Source organism: Marmota flaviventris, chromosome 12 (assembly GCF_047511675.1).
Source record: "Marmota flaviventris isolate mMarFla1 chromosome 12, mMarFla1.hap1, whole genome shotgun sequence".
Lineage (NCBI taxonomy): Eukaryota > Metazoa > Chordata > Mammalia > Rodentia > Sciuridae > Marmota > Marmota flaviventris.
Genome location: NC_092509.1, coordinates 91,738 through 104,909, shown reverse-complemented (window position 1 = coordinate 104,909; position 13,172 = coordinate 91,738). Strand labels below are relative to the sequence as shown.

Genomic DNA, 13,172 nt, shown 5'->3' with positions numbered 1-13,172 from the left:
ATAAGCTTGCTTTAATTTGATTTTAATTGGAGTGGGTGGTCTTTTCTTGTGTCCTGGTCTAACAGTAGCTAACTTGTCTGACACTTGGCTTAATTCTCAGCACTACATATAAGTAAATAAAATAAAGGTCTATCAACAACTAAAAAATAGTTTTTTACATAGTGTACCTATTTGTTGACAGCCTGTGACCTAACTTGCTGTGTACTTTAGTTTTTGAGATGGAAGTTGGCCATGCATGGTGGTGCATGCCTGAGATAGGAGGATCCTGAATTTGAAGTCAGTCTCAGCAATGGTGAGAAGCTAAGAAACTCAGTGAAAACCTTTCTCTAAGTAAAAATAAAAAATAAGGGAGGGATGTGGCTCAGTGGTAGAGCGCCCATGACTTCAATCCCTGGTTTTGCATCCCAAAATATGGGACTGGGGATATAGCTCAGCTGGTAGAGTGCTTGCCTTCTAAGCATGAGGCCCTGGGTTTAATTCCCAGTACCACAAAAACAAAAAAAAAAAAAAAAAAAGGAAAGAAAGAGAGAGATTGATCTTTCATGTCGTTTGAATTCAAGTTAGTCCCACTTTTATTTTACTGCCACACCAGAGAAAGGTGTTTACTGAAACGTTTGGAATGTTTCTATGGGTCAGGGCTATTTTAATAAAAAGGATTTACATATGAAAACAAAATGAATTGAGGACCTTTGTTGGGACACATAAATTACACTACCTCATTTAGAAGAGATTAATACTTTTTAATGTCAGCTAAATTTATTCTGCTTTATTCATATGTAAAAAGCTCGGATTGTTGGTAAAGATGGTGCCTGAAGGGGCTGGAAATGTGGCTCAAGTGGTAGAGCACTCACCTGGCATGCGTGTGGCCCAGGTTCCATCCTCAGCACCACCTACAAACAAGATGTTGTGTCCGCTGAAAACTAAAAACTAAAAATAAAAATAAAAGAATTCTTTCTCTCTCTCTTCTCTTCTCTCTCTCTCTCTCTCTCTCTCTCTCTCTCTCTCTCTCTCTCTCTCTCTCTCTCTTAAAAAAAAAAAGATGGTGCCTGGAGCATTTCTCTTCCAGGAGCTCAGGTCCATGACACTGAATAGTGTGAACTTTTAATGGCACAATGACACACCTCCAAATCCCCAAAGTGGCGTGAACTCTCAGCCAATAAAGAAGTAAGAGCCCACTCCCCCCTGCTCCTCCTCATCCCCATTGAGCTCATAAATATCAACACCCTCTCCCTCTCCCTCTCCCCATCTCCCTCCCCCTCTCTTCCCCCTTCCCTCTCTCTTCTTCCCCCTTCCCCCTTCTCTTCTGTGACAGGCCTCTACAGTCCTGCTTGTTGAGTTTATGGAGCGTTTTCCCCATTCCTACAAAGATGATAAATCAAATCTTTTAAAAATGCTCTCTAGTTCTTGAAGAAAAATGAAATGAAATATGGGAAAATAGTCATTGATAATGTTGAAAGTGGAGTTTTGAGATGAAACAAAATTTCTCACTTTGCCAATTGCATCTGGGTGCTTGTCTCACAAATTTTGAAGAATAAAGTCTATTTATTTAAGCAAGTCGAAATAGAACTCCTACCATGTGGGATGGGGAATGATACCAGATAAACTCGTTTTTGTGTGCCATCTTAAAAGTTTACAGATGTTTTTTCAGCAGACATGGAAAAATCTATTTAAAATAGGTTTTAGAAAAGGCAGACTGACTACCATATGGGTTCATTTTCATCTTTTCCATGACCCATCTTTCCTCTTGCAACTTCACCACGGGACAAAGGACTTTGTTGAAGGTGTTCCCAAAAGTGGGCATTAAGGTTTTTTTTTTTTTACATTTGAAATAGGCCTTAATGGTGCTCATTAACATATCTTCCAGTTAGCCTCCAGATGTGTTAGAATGAGGCTCATTATCCTGATTACACTGTAATTTTACTATCCCTTCTATTTTATACTAATTCACTATGAAAAAAGAACCCTAGATTTGAATATGTAAACAGAGAGCTAGAAAACTAGAGGTTTATTCTCAGACCTAGGAAGAGCTAAGCTGAAGTTCTGGAATTTATATTGTTGTTCTGAATTTGTGATACTGCTTCCCCTACATTAAAAAAGCTCAGGAGTCATGAGGAGCATTGAGTTAAAATCCAGCATCAGCAACTTAATGAGGCCCTAAGAAACTCAAAGGGACCCTGTCTCCATATAAAAATATTTTAAAAGGGCTGGGGATGTGATTCAGTGGCTGAACACCCCTGAGTTGAATTCCTGGTACCAAAAAGAAAACAACACACACACACAAAAAAAAAAAAAAAAAAAAAAAAAACAACAACAAAAAACACCTCCATAACAAGCTCTAAAAGTGCAATCTCTCTTGTGCATGGAAACAACAAATGAAGTTGGGGTTCTCTTCAGATAATTATTCCAGTCTTCACCACACAATGTGGGAACAAGCTGGACTCATGGCACATGGATGCCCACAAAGTGCTTTAGAGACAAGCTGAAAACACCATACAATTATGGAACAAAATGCCCAGGTTTTTAACTGCTGATCTAAGATTCACTAGACTAGTAAGGGTGGGGTATGGAGGTTGATCTGCCACAGAGACCCTCTGAGGAGTCCTGTGAAGATGGCCTCAGTCCTGAGCCTACACAACACTTTTTTTTTTTAAAGAGAGAGTGAGAGAGATAGAGGTAGAAAGAGAGAGAATTTTAGTTTTTTTTTTTTTTTTTTTTTTTTTTTTTTTTTTTTTTTTTTTTTTTTTTTTAGTATTTGGCGGACATAACATCTTTGTTTGTATGTGGTGCTGAGGATTGAACCCTGGCCGCAGGCATGCCAGGCGAGCATTGCTACCGCTTGAGCCACATCCCCAGCCCAAGCCTACACAACTCTATTTAAAAAATTCTAGTTTCAAACCTGCAGTCTCACCAGGCACACACACACAGAGCACTCCAGTATGGCCTCAAACAAGTTATTTCCCCTCAACCTGATAAATAGAGTGAAGCCCCTGGAAGGCTCTTCTAGCCTGATAAGAGAGAAAGGCAAAAATATCAGGGTGGAGACCACCAGACAAGATGTTTCTGACCCCAGGGTAAATGATAATGAGAAACCTGGTGGTAGCTGAAGAAGATTGCAAGGGGGGTCAAAAAGCCCCAAATTTTATGTAAATAATAGAGCTAATGAACAGGGATTCAGCCAGCCAAAACAAGGATGCACTTGAGATGGAGAGCCTGATGAGGACCTGACATCCCATTAGTTGTCTTCATTTCCTGATCCTCTGCATAATACTCACCACTCTCCAACTCTATGCCCTTGTCTGGGCCCTGGTGAGAGCTGCAACTTCTCCCTATCATCTTCTCCTCAACCATTCATCTGCTCCACACCAGGAAAGCCCTGCCTTGGTTTTTGTCCTGATCACCCTGGTCTGAGTGAGTGTGCATATGCTGGACATAAAGCCTAAGGCTTGAGACTTTTGAACTTAGCATGCAGAGGGAATGTCTGTAATTAGCCTGTCATTATTACGTGTGCTTTGCAGTGCTTAGAATTAATTTATGATTGTTAGCTCTGAATGGATTATGTCTATTGCAGTACCTAGCATTAAGAATTGTTGTTTTCTTGATTAAGAACCTATAGAGTGAAATTATGTTGAGTAATTGAATGAATAAAGCATTGACAGGGGCAGAAGTGCATGGAAATTCTTTATTTCTCTCCTGTACTGCATATATCACAATTGTTGCCCCCTCACAACAAGTACCTAGCCACAATTTTCATTTTCCACCATTGCCACTCTTGCCAGCTTCAAACAACCTACTTATCCAGTCTCAAGATAACATGGCACACTTACCATTTTCTTGCTTTCAGGGTTTTCAGAGTTCTCCCTGTGATTTGTTTTCAGCTTCTTCTTAGCACAGAAATTTGGGCTCCTGATACATGACAGAAAACCTACAAAATGATTTAAAGAATGGCACCTAAGGGACTGATTGGACAAGTCTTCAGGCACTGACTCCAACCTAAGCCAAGTGGTCCCAAAATCAAGTCCAAAAGGCAAGCTGGTCCATTTTCATTGTTAAAAGACTAAGGATCAGGGCTGGGAATATGAACTTAAATAAAAGAAATTAAAATACTGCTTATTAGATATCTGCTGTTTTCCAGATATTCACTGTACCACATATGATTAAAACCTGACATTTTCCCTCCACTGGGTATATTGTTGTCTATAACTGTATAAGAAGTCACTCTAAAACTTACTAGTTCACATTTGGATTGAACTGCATTCATCTGCAATATTTTTGCTGCATATGTTTAGTTGTTAAGATTACCGAACTTCAGAGGGTGATCTGGCTGCCAAAAAAAAAAAAAAAAAAAAAAAAAAAAAAAGCACCCTGAATCTTCTTCACATGATATCTCAGAATCTAATAAATTAAGGTGAGCTTGTTCTCATTGAGGAGACAGTGTTCTAAAAGAAAAAGCAAAAACATTAAAAAATATTTCCTGATTAGGTACCTGACTAGTACTCTTTCAAAGCCACAACTTTATAAAAGCCATAAAAAAAGAAGAGCCCTGACCCAAAGTTTGTAGAATGCATTCTGCATTTGGCAAGAGTAGGAGTAAAATCGCATTACCACATTTCTGTACACAGATAAGGCTAAAGGACCCATGATATTATGTCACTAATTCTGCCTTTTGTAATAGATGAGGTTTATACAGCTGTTCAGTGTCAAAAAATATTTTCCAAATCCCCCAAGTACTGTGTGTGTGTGTGTGTGTGTGTGACTGCGTGTGTTTATATGCGTGTAGTGCTATTGGTTAAACTGAGAGAATTAATATTCCTGAGCTATATCCTCAATTTTTTCTTTTTTTTTTTAATTTTGAAACAGGATCTTACAAAGATGCTTTGTTGTGTGCCCACAATTTTTAAGTACATATCAAGATCAAATATGCCTGACGCAAAGGCAAAACTTACCTCCTTCAGAAGCCATGATTCATCATTATTTTTAAGTAGTGACATTTTTAAGTAGTGACATGTATTCAAAAAGGGAGGGGGGTTACACACATATGTGGCTCATGTCAGCAATCTTAATAATTTGGGAGACTTAAGCAGAAGAATCATAATTTCAAATTCAGCCCAGATATTATGAGAGGGCCCTAAGAAACTAAGCAAGATTTTGTGTGAAAACTAAAAATAAAATAAAATACAATTTAAAAAGCCTGGTGATATAGGGGTTTAGGAGAACTACCCTGGGTTAAGTATTCATTCCTCTCCCCTTAAAAAAAGAAAAGAAAGAATAAAAAAAAGAAAAACAAAATTTTTACATCTGATGAACGTTTTATTCAATGGGGATAATATGTTTGAGAAAAACGTCTAAAGCTTATAGCAAGGATTTAAAATAAACTTGGGAAATTGCTGAAAATTGAATTGAAAAATCAAGAACAAGCAATATTTTTTTTAATTTCTTATCAGGAGAAATTTGAAAACAGGCATATTTCATTTCAAACATGATGAAAATGCAGGATGCTATGGAAACTGCAACAAAAGGATTGTATCTGTATCACAAAAGTTTTGTAAATGGACAATATGAAACACTACATTAAAAAAGTGAGGGTGAGACAACATTAAGGCCATATGTATAATCTAAAATAAGTAATATACTAAATCTCCACTATATGAATTTTATCTGGGAGTATGTCTACAAAACAACACAATACTCCTTGCATAAAGCAGAGGATTTGTGATAGTCTCAAAATAAAAATGATTTAACATCTGTGGCTGTTGTGCAGGGGCTTATATCAAAAAAAGCAAGGTTTGGGGATCAAGCAGTTGAATGAAGATGTGAGGAACTATTGGGATGGTAGGCATCCTACCTTTGAAGGCAGCAATAGCCCATAACCAAACTCTAGCTTCTATTCCTCAGCCCCCCAAATTATTAAATACAACTTTTTTTTTTTTTTATGCAGGTCAGACAAAGAAGGCATATCAACAACATTTTACTGATGTAAGAGCATGCTCACAAACAAATATTTTTGACCTTGAGTACATAGATTGAATATGAGTGTTTATGACCTTGGTTACTTGCTGAAAATACAGGCCTCTAGAAGCCTGGCCAGGTACTAACATACTTGGTCTTTTTTTGTCCTTCAATGTCTCATGGCATTGAGCATTTTACAACTTCTACTGTAAGGAGCAATGCTAACCTCTCCATTCTTAAGGTGCAACACAGAATGCTGTTTATCTCTAATTCTTACAGACAAAAAATAATAATCCTGCTCTCTTGCCACCTGGGTAAATTATTTTTTAAGTCCACCAGTTCTGATTAACAGGTAAAATGGGGTAAACTTGGATACCTGGGCTGGCCATGCCAGTTGTTCACTGGAGCCATTGGCTGCTATTGTTTCATTTTATGCATCATCCATTGACTGGACTTGAAGGCCTTTATCCTTCTTTTTCTCCCCAGACTCAATCATCACAATGGAGAAGGTTGATGGGTATTTTCAAAATACAGAGATCTTACTCTACTGGATATACTTTGAATCCTATACTTCTTGATTATCTTGCAATTTCTCATTCTGGTAGTTTCTCAAAAACTTGCATCAGTTTTTGCTCTCAGATCTATAGAAACCATTCATCCCATGACCACAGCAGCTGCACATGACTCATTTGACTACTTCTCCAAATCATCTATGCCACTGCTGCCACTTTTTTCTTTGGCCAGGGGCTGGAGCCTGGGCTTCAGCAATTCATTGATAGTTCAACTTCCAAGGTTTGTGTTTGCACACAGTGCAGTCAGAATCCTTATTTCTGTTTACAAGGAACTAATCCCATTATGTCACAGATTTCCACAGGAGTTCACTGTAATTGGACTGAGGCAACAAAGTGTTGTATGCTTCTTCGTGTCCATAGGTGCCACTACTCCCCTAAAAATCTCCATTAACCTATCAGGACTGAGATATCTCTCACCTGCAAATATCCTAAAGACTATGCAAGTTGCTGTGTGGGTGTTGAGACCCAGGATGTAAAATTTTGGTCTCTAGCAATTGAGAGATGTGAGGAAGAGTTGGCAGTGTAGTCATGCTTATGCAGAGGTAACAATAGCTCCCAGGTAGCCCAGAGCATTCAGCCCTCAGAATCCTGCATCATTCCGTAGGTTTTTCCATATATAGGCCAGAAAATGAAGGTGTGTGTTCAATATTTTACATAGTGAACACATGCTCAGAAGAAAATGTTTATGACAATGAATGTATACACTTAATCAAAGTATTCATTACTTAAATAAATGATAATAATATTAATAATAATCATCATCATAATCAAAACAGTAACCTGTTGGAACCATCAACAACAGAGTAGCTATAGCCATGTGTGGCCTTTCCAATGATCTACCCTTATAGGTTTCATCATCAAAAAATCTACACACCTGAAATCTTCTGCAAAGATCTATTAGCAAGGAGGTAAGAGCTCTGCATCCACAGGCCTCAAAAAATATGCTGTATTGTGATATGACTAGAACACAATCCCCCTGTCTAGGATTACTAAAACCCATCTCCAGATGGTATCTAAACAAGCTCATCATTCTTGCAACTTCTAATTGATCAACTGCTGTGTGGCTGCATCTAAAGATAACATATGTGTTGAAGTCATACTGATATTATTATATGGCAGAAACCCATTCCTGTGCTGCTGATAACAAACCAACTGCTATGTGATTTTGCAACACAACTTTTTGTATTTGATATTTTTCTTTATTAACTAGAGTTAGAGCCTGCTTTGTATGATTTAAGGTTTGGCTGTGTACTCTGTATCTTATTCACCAAGGTTACATAAAAATAAAGAAAATACCTCATCTTCATGAGTTTAAAATTTTATCATATAGTCTTCTCTTTAGCTATAACCACACCATAAGTTTCCATAGGCTGTATGGTTTGAACCTAGTATCTTAATAATGCCAGAAGAAAAACCAGAAGTTCAAACATATTGAGTAATATTTTCAAATTAAATCAAAGTTGAGCCAGTAAAAAATTGGATAAAATGGAGATAAACAGACTGTTGACTATAATAGATAATGTTACCTTCAATATACATTGAAATATGGATTTCAATATTTAAACCTTAGGAATTAAGCCAGAATTAATAAAGGGGTGATTATAACAGCTGCTTCTCTTCTTATCATTTCAATTTTGCCTATTCATAAACCAGGAAACAAGAGCCAATATTGTAATACATGTCTGTAATTTCAGTGACTCAAGAGGCTGAGGAAGAAGGATTTTAGGTTCAAGGCTAGACTCAGCAACTCAGTGGGGCCTTAAGCATCTTATTGAGAACTTGGCTTATCTTTAAAAACAAATGGGCTGGAGATGTGATTTGTGATAAAGTGTTCTGAGTCCAGTCCTTGGTACCAAAAAATATTCTGCTTTTTTGTGCCACTATCTAACTTCTAAGACAATAATGAAAGATTGATAATTCATGTAGTCTAGAGGATGTGAGTTGTGGCTTTGGGGTCACAGAGAATTGAACCTGAATTCCAGTAAAGTTGGTTAATATTCAGGAGACCTTTCAAATATTCTTTCACACTGAACAGCTATGTAAACTTCATCCATTACAAAAAGCAGAATGATACCGAGTGTCAACATATTAGCAATTCTTTAGCCCTATCTGTACACATAAAGTTGACAATGTGTTTTTAGTCCTCTTGTAGCCAAAGTGCAGAGTATATTTCCCAAATTTTTGATCTGAGCTCTTATTTTTTGTGTGTGACTTATGTAAATCTGTGAATATGAAAGTGTATTAGTCAGGAAACACTTTGAATACTTTGTTTTTACTTTCATAACACTGTCACCTCCATGAGAATGAGCCCACCTTAATTTATTTGATTCTGAGAAGAGGGGTGCTTTTTTTGGCAACCATATCTCCCTCTGAAGTTCAGCAACCTTACCAACTATCACTTAATGCAGTAAAAAGATCCCATATAAACCCAGGCTTAATTGATGATAAGCCCACACTTGAGACAATAATTTTTATATGGTTTCTTCTTATTCAGTGATAGATATCTAATTCTCTAAACATGGGCTGAATGCCAGGATTTGATCACATGTGGAACAGAAGTTATGTGAAAAATATAATGTGCCTTATAGGTACTGGTTAAATTTTTATTAATTTAAATTTAAACTTTAATCTCTTGACAGGCTTTATTGAATTATATGGAAATATGTATAGACTTCTATGCCTTTAATGTTTGATGATATTCTCAGAGTACCCCATACTAAAGAAGAAAATTGAAATAACAACCCTGCATTAGGCTAAAGACAAAACTGCAAAATAATTTTTTTTAAAATGTTTAGACTCTAGTTTCTGGGTTACAGATGATCTGATTACCTAGAGTCTTCTCTCCAGGTATATCAACCTCTTTTGGTTAAATTATGATATCTAAAATGAAAATGGACCTGTGCCCAGAATCCTGTGAGAAACAGTTTCCACTTTTGTACACTTCTGAGTTGTAGATGGCTTCTCTCTCAAAGTGCAGAGTCTCTCCTCTTCTTTGGCCCTGAGAGAATGTTGTTTGGTATGTTTATTCCATAACCTATGACACAGAACTGAGTTGTCCATTTTTTTCACCTTGCTGAGGTCAGGGTATTTATGAATCTCAAACATATAATATAGCTGTGGTGAACATAGATATCCCTGAGACGTCAAGAGTGAATTTTAGGATGAAGCTTGAAAAATACATTTATTTATTAGTCAATTTATATTTTCACAAATAATAATATTTTGGATATAGTGGTTTAAGTTATTAAATTGATTTAAGCTGTCCTTCTTAATTTTTATTATGAATACTAGAAATTTTTAAATTATACTAATGCATTATATTGTTTTTCCCTCTGGGAAAATATTAATGCCTTAGGACATTGCTTAGAAGTTTAAAATAAAATTTGCTTTCTCATAAGACCAGACAGCACAAAAGTTAAATGAAATTTTAAAGTAATTTTGATAAAATTTTTATTCATAAAAGTATATATTTTGGGTGTGTGGGAGATATTCCTCTTGGTTTTATTTTCCCCATTGGGTTTCTCCCCACTGAAATTAAGTTTTCATCACATGAGAAGAACATCATATATTCTTTTACCTTTCCCCCTCTCACTAAGGTGTGGCTGTAGAGTTTAAGAGTGGTGAGGATAATACAAATGATGAGAAGTGATGAGATGTCATTCCAAGTCCTCATCAGCCTCCCCAGCTCAAGTGCATTTTTTATTGAGATGGCTGAATATCTGTTCATTTGCTCTACTCTTTATACTAAATTTTGCAGCTTTTTTACCCTTTTTTCAATCCTTGTTAGTTAGCACCAGATTTTTCCATGACATCATTTACTCTAGGGCCAGAAACATCTGGTCTGGTGGTCTGCACCTTGGTCTTCCCACCCTTCCCTCTTATTAGGTGAGGACAACCTGCCAGAGGCCTCACTCTGTTTATGGTGAGGGGAAGTGATTTGTTTATGTCTGAAGGCAATACTTCAGGGCTTCTTTAGGCATGCATGGTGAGACTGCATGTTTCAAACTGAAGTTTTTAAAATGGAGTTTTTTTAGGCCAGGCCTAAGGCCATCCTCACAATAGTGTAGTTAATTTGTCCAAAATTAAGGTGTTTTTTGTTTGTTTGTTTGTTTGTTTAATGTATTTGTCCTCAAGTGAATTTTTTTCATTTTTCTTCTTTTTTTTTTTTTTGTACCAGGTATTTAACTCAGGGGCACTGAGATACATCCCCAGTCCTTTTTTTTTGTATTTATTTAGAGAGAGGGTCTCACTTAGTTGCTTAGTGCCTTGTTTTTGCTGATGGTAGCTTTGAACTCATGATACCCATGTATAATTCTTCTGTGCCACAGGGGTTATGGCCTGTGCCACCAAGTTTGCTTTCAACTGAGTTTTTAAATATGTAAAACGACTTTATTAAAGTGACATTTAGAAGCATTCCTAATATTCAAGCAAACTCCTTAGACCTGGTATGGCAGGAAATAAAAGTGGAACTGGACTTTAATTTAAATAACAAGAAAGTTGAATTGCAAGGGCTTAATTAGAACACAGATAATTAGAAGGTTACAGGCCATAGCACTGTTGTACTTGTTTAAAATATTTTTTTTTCTTAGTTGTGGATGAACAAAATATATTTTTATTATTATTATTATTATTATTATTATTGTTGTTGTTGTTGTTATTAATGTGGGTCTAGTATCAAACAGACAGCCTCATGCATACTATCCAAGTACTCTACTACTGAGCAACAACCCTAAATCCTTACCTGGTATTTTTTTAAATATTTATTTATATTTGATTTTTTTATATGGGGCGCTGAGAATTAAGCTCACAGCCTCATATATGCTAGGCAAGCACTGTACCACTGAGCCACACCTTCAGCTCTTTCCTGGTACTTTTTAAATACCTGTTTTACATAAATTTTAATTAGTAGCTTTAACCCTTTTCCAATATCTGTTTGGATTAAATCAATAACCTAGAAATCAGTGAAGCAAAGTCTAGTTTTATCTCAAACTCTGATTTTACTTCCTCTTTCTTCCCCAGACCAGACACCTTATCACAGTATCTGAATTAAGATTCTCCCTTCAAGAATTTACTGTATGTTGTCCACATTCCAAACTCCAAAATTTACCTATTCCTTAATTTTGGAAAAGTCTTACAGATTTTTTCCAGAGGTACCAAAATTTCTTGGAGTACTCAGAAGAATCCATATCTGAGTCTTGCCTTTTCGGGAGCAGTTTGAATTATACGTATGCAGCCTTTAAGGCAAGTAGATGGATGATCTGCAGCTGGAAGAAACCTTTTCATCAATACCTTGCATCTAAAAGGCACTTCATTTGATTCCTTTTATTAGATACTGTGAATAAACCTACAATAAAAATGGAAGTGAAGTAATATCTTTAACAAAAGTGTTCCAATTTCTTTAGATATTTATCCAGAATTATAATTACTGGGTTATAGGGCATTTTTAAAACCAAGAATTGTTATTGTTATTTATTTTTACTTATTTAGGCACTTTACCACTGTGTTACATCCCTATTTTTTTTTTAATAAGACGGGATATCACTGAGTCACTTAAGCCATTGCCAAGTTTCTGAGGCTGTTCTTGCATTTAAGTTCCTCCTGTTTCATCCTCCCAAGCCACTGAGAATACAGACATTCACAATGATACCCTGCTTCAAAAAAAAAATTATTATTAGTGGATTATATGGCATTTTTATTTTGAGCTCTTAAGAAAAATTATAGGGGCTGGGAATGTGGCTCAAGCAGTAGTGCACTTGCCTGGCATTCGTGTGGCACTGGGTTTTGTCCTCAGCACCATGTACAAATAAAGATGTTGTGTCTGCTGAAAACTAAAATGAATAAATAAATATTAAAATTCTCTCTCTCTCTGTCTCTCTCTCTCTTTAAAAAAAGAACCATGAAATTTTTTTCAAAAGTATCTTTATTAACTTTATATTGTAACCAAAATTTTTATCTATGCATATACACCTATACTCTGGAGTCCCTACTATCTTTCAGATATTTGTTTTGTTTGGTGTGGTTTGGTGCTAGGAATTGAACTCCGCGGGTACTTACCACTGAGTTATGTCTCCAGTCCTTTTTTTTTTTTTTTTTTTGAGACCTTGATATATCACTAATATCTCAATAAGTTGCTTATAGCCTTTCTATTTTGTTAAGGCTGTCTTTCAAATCACAATCCTCCTGACTTGCCTCTCCAGCCTCCAGTATATTTGCCACCACACCTAGCTCATTTAGATTATTATAATAACCTTTTCAACAACACTGCCCAGGCTACAGAAAGTCTCTTTGACTGATGCATTTTATCCCTGAGGAAAGTTCATATGAAGTAGCCAATGTAGGACTATTCTGTAAAGATTTGTTGGAATAAACAGGGATCATTGTTTTTTAAGCTCTTTTCTGAACAACTGTTTGGTATCATAGTTCATAAAAGTGCTGGGGAAAGGATGTAAATTCATATGTTTGAAATCTACAGAGATTTACATTAGCTCAATCACCTTTTTTTCTAGAGTTTGGAACTTCAGGACATATTAAGGTAAATAAAATATGTTAAAGTTGAGATATTCAGTACACACATTGACACACATCCACACACACACACAAAAAAAAAAAACTTTCTAGGAGAAATTGGTAGTTCTGGCATTATTACTAGTGTAT

The 13,172-nt window shown here is 36.2% G+C and overlaps 1 non-coding gene across 1 annotated transcript; it reads left to right on the top strand.

The window, feature by feature from the left end:
* Positions 1-418: 418 nt before the first annotated feature.
* Trnar-ucu (transfer RNA arginine (anticodon UCU)) lies at positions 419-492 on the top strand. Its single transcript has one exon. It is a non-coding gene; the product is annotated as a tRNA-Arg (tRNA).
* The last annotated feature ends 12,680 nt before the right edge of the window (positions 493-13,172 follow it).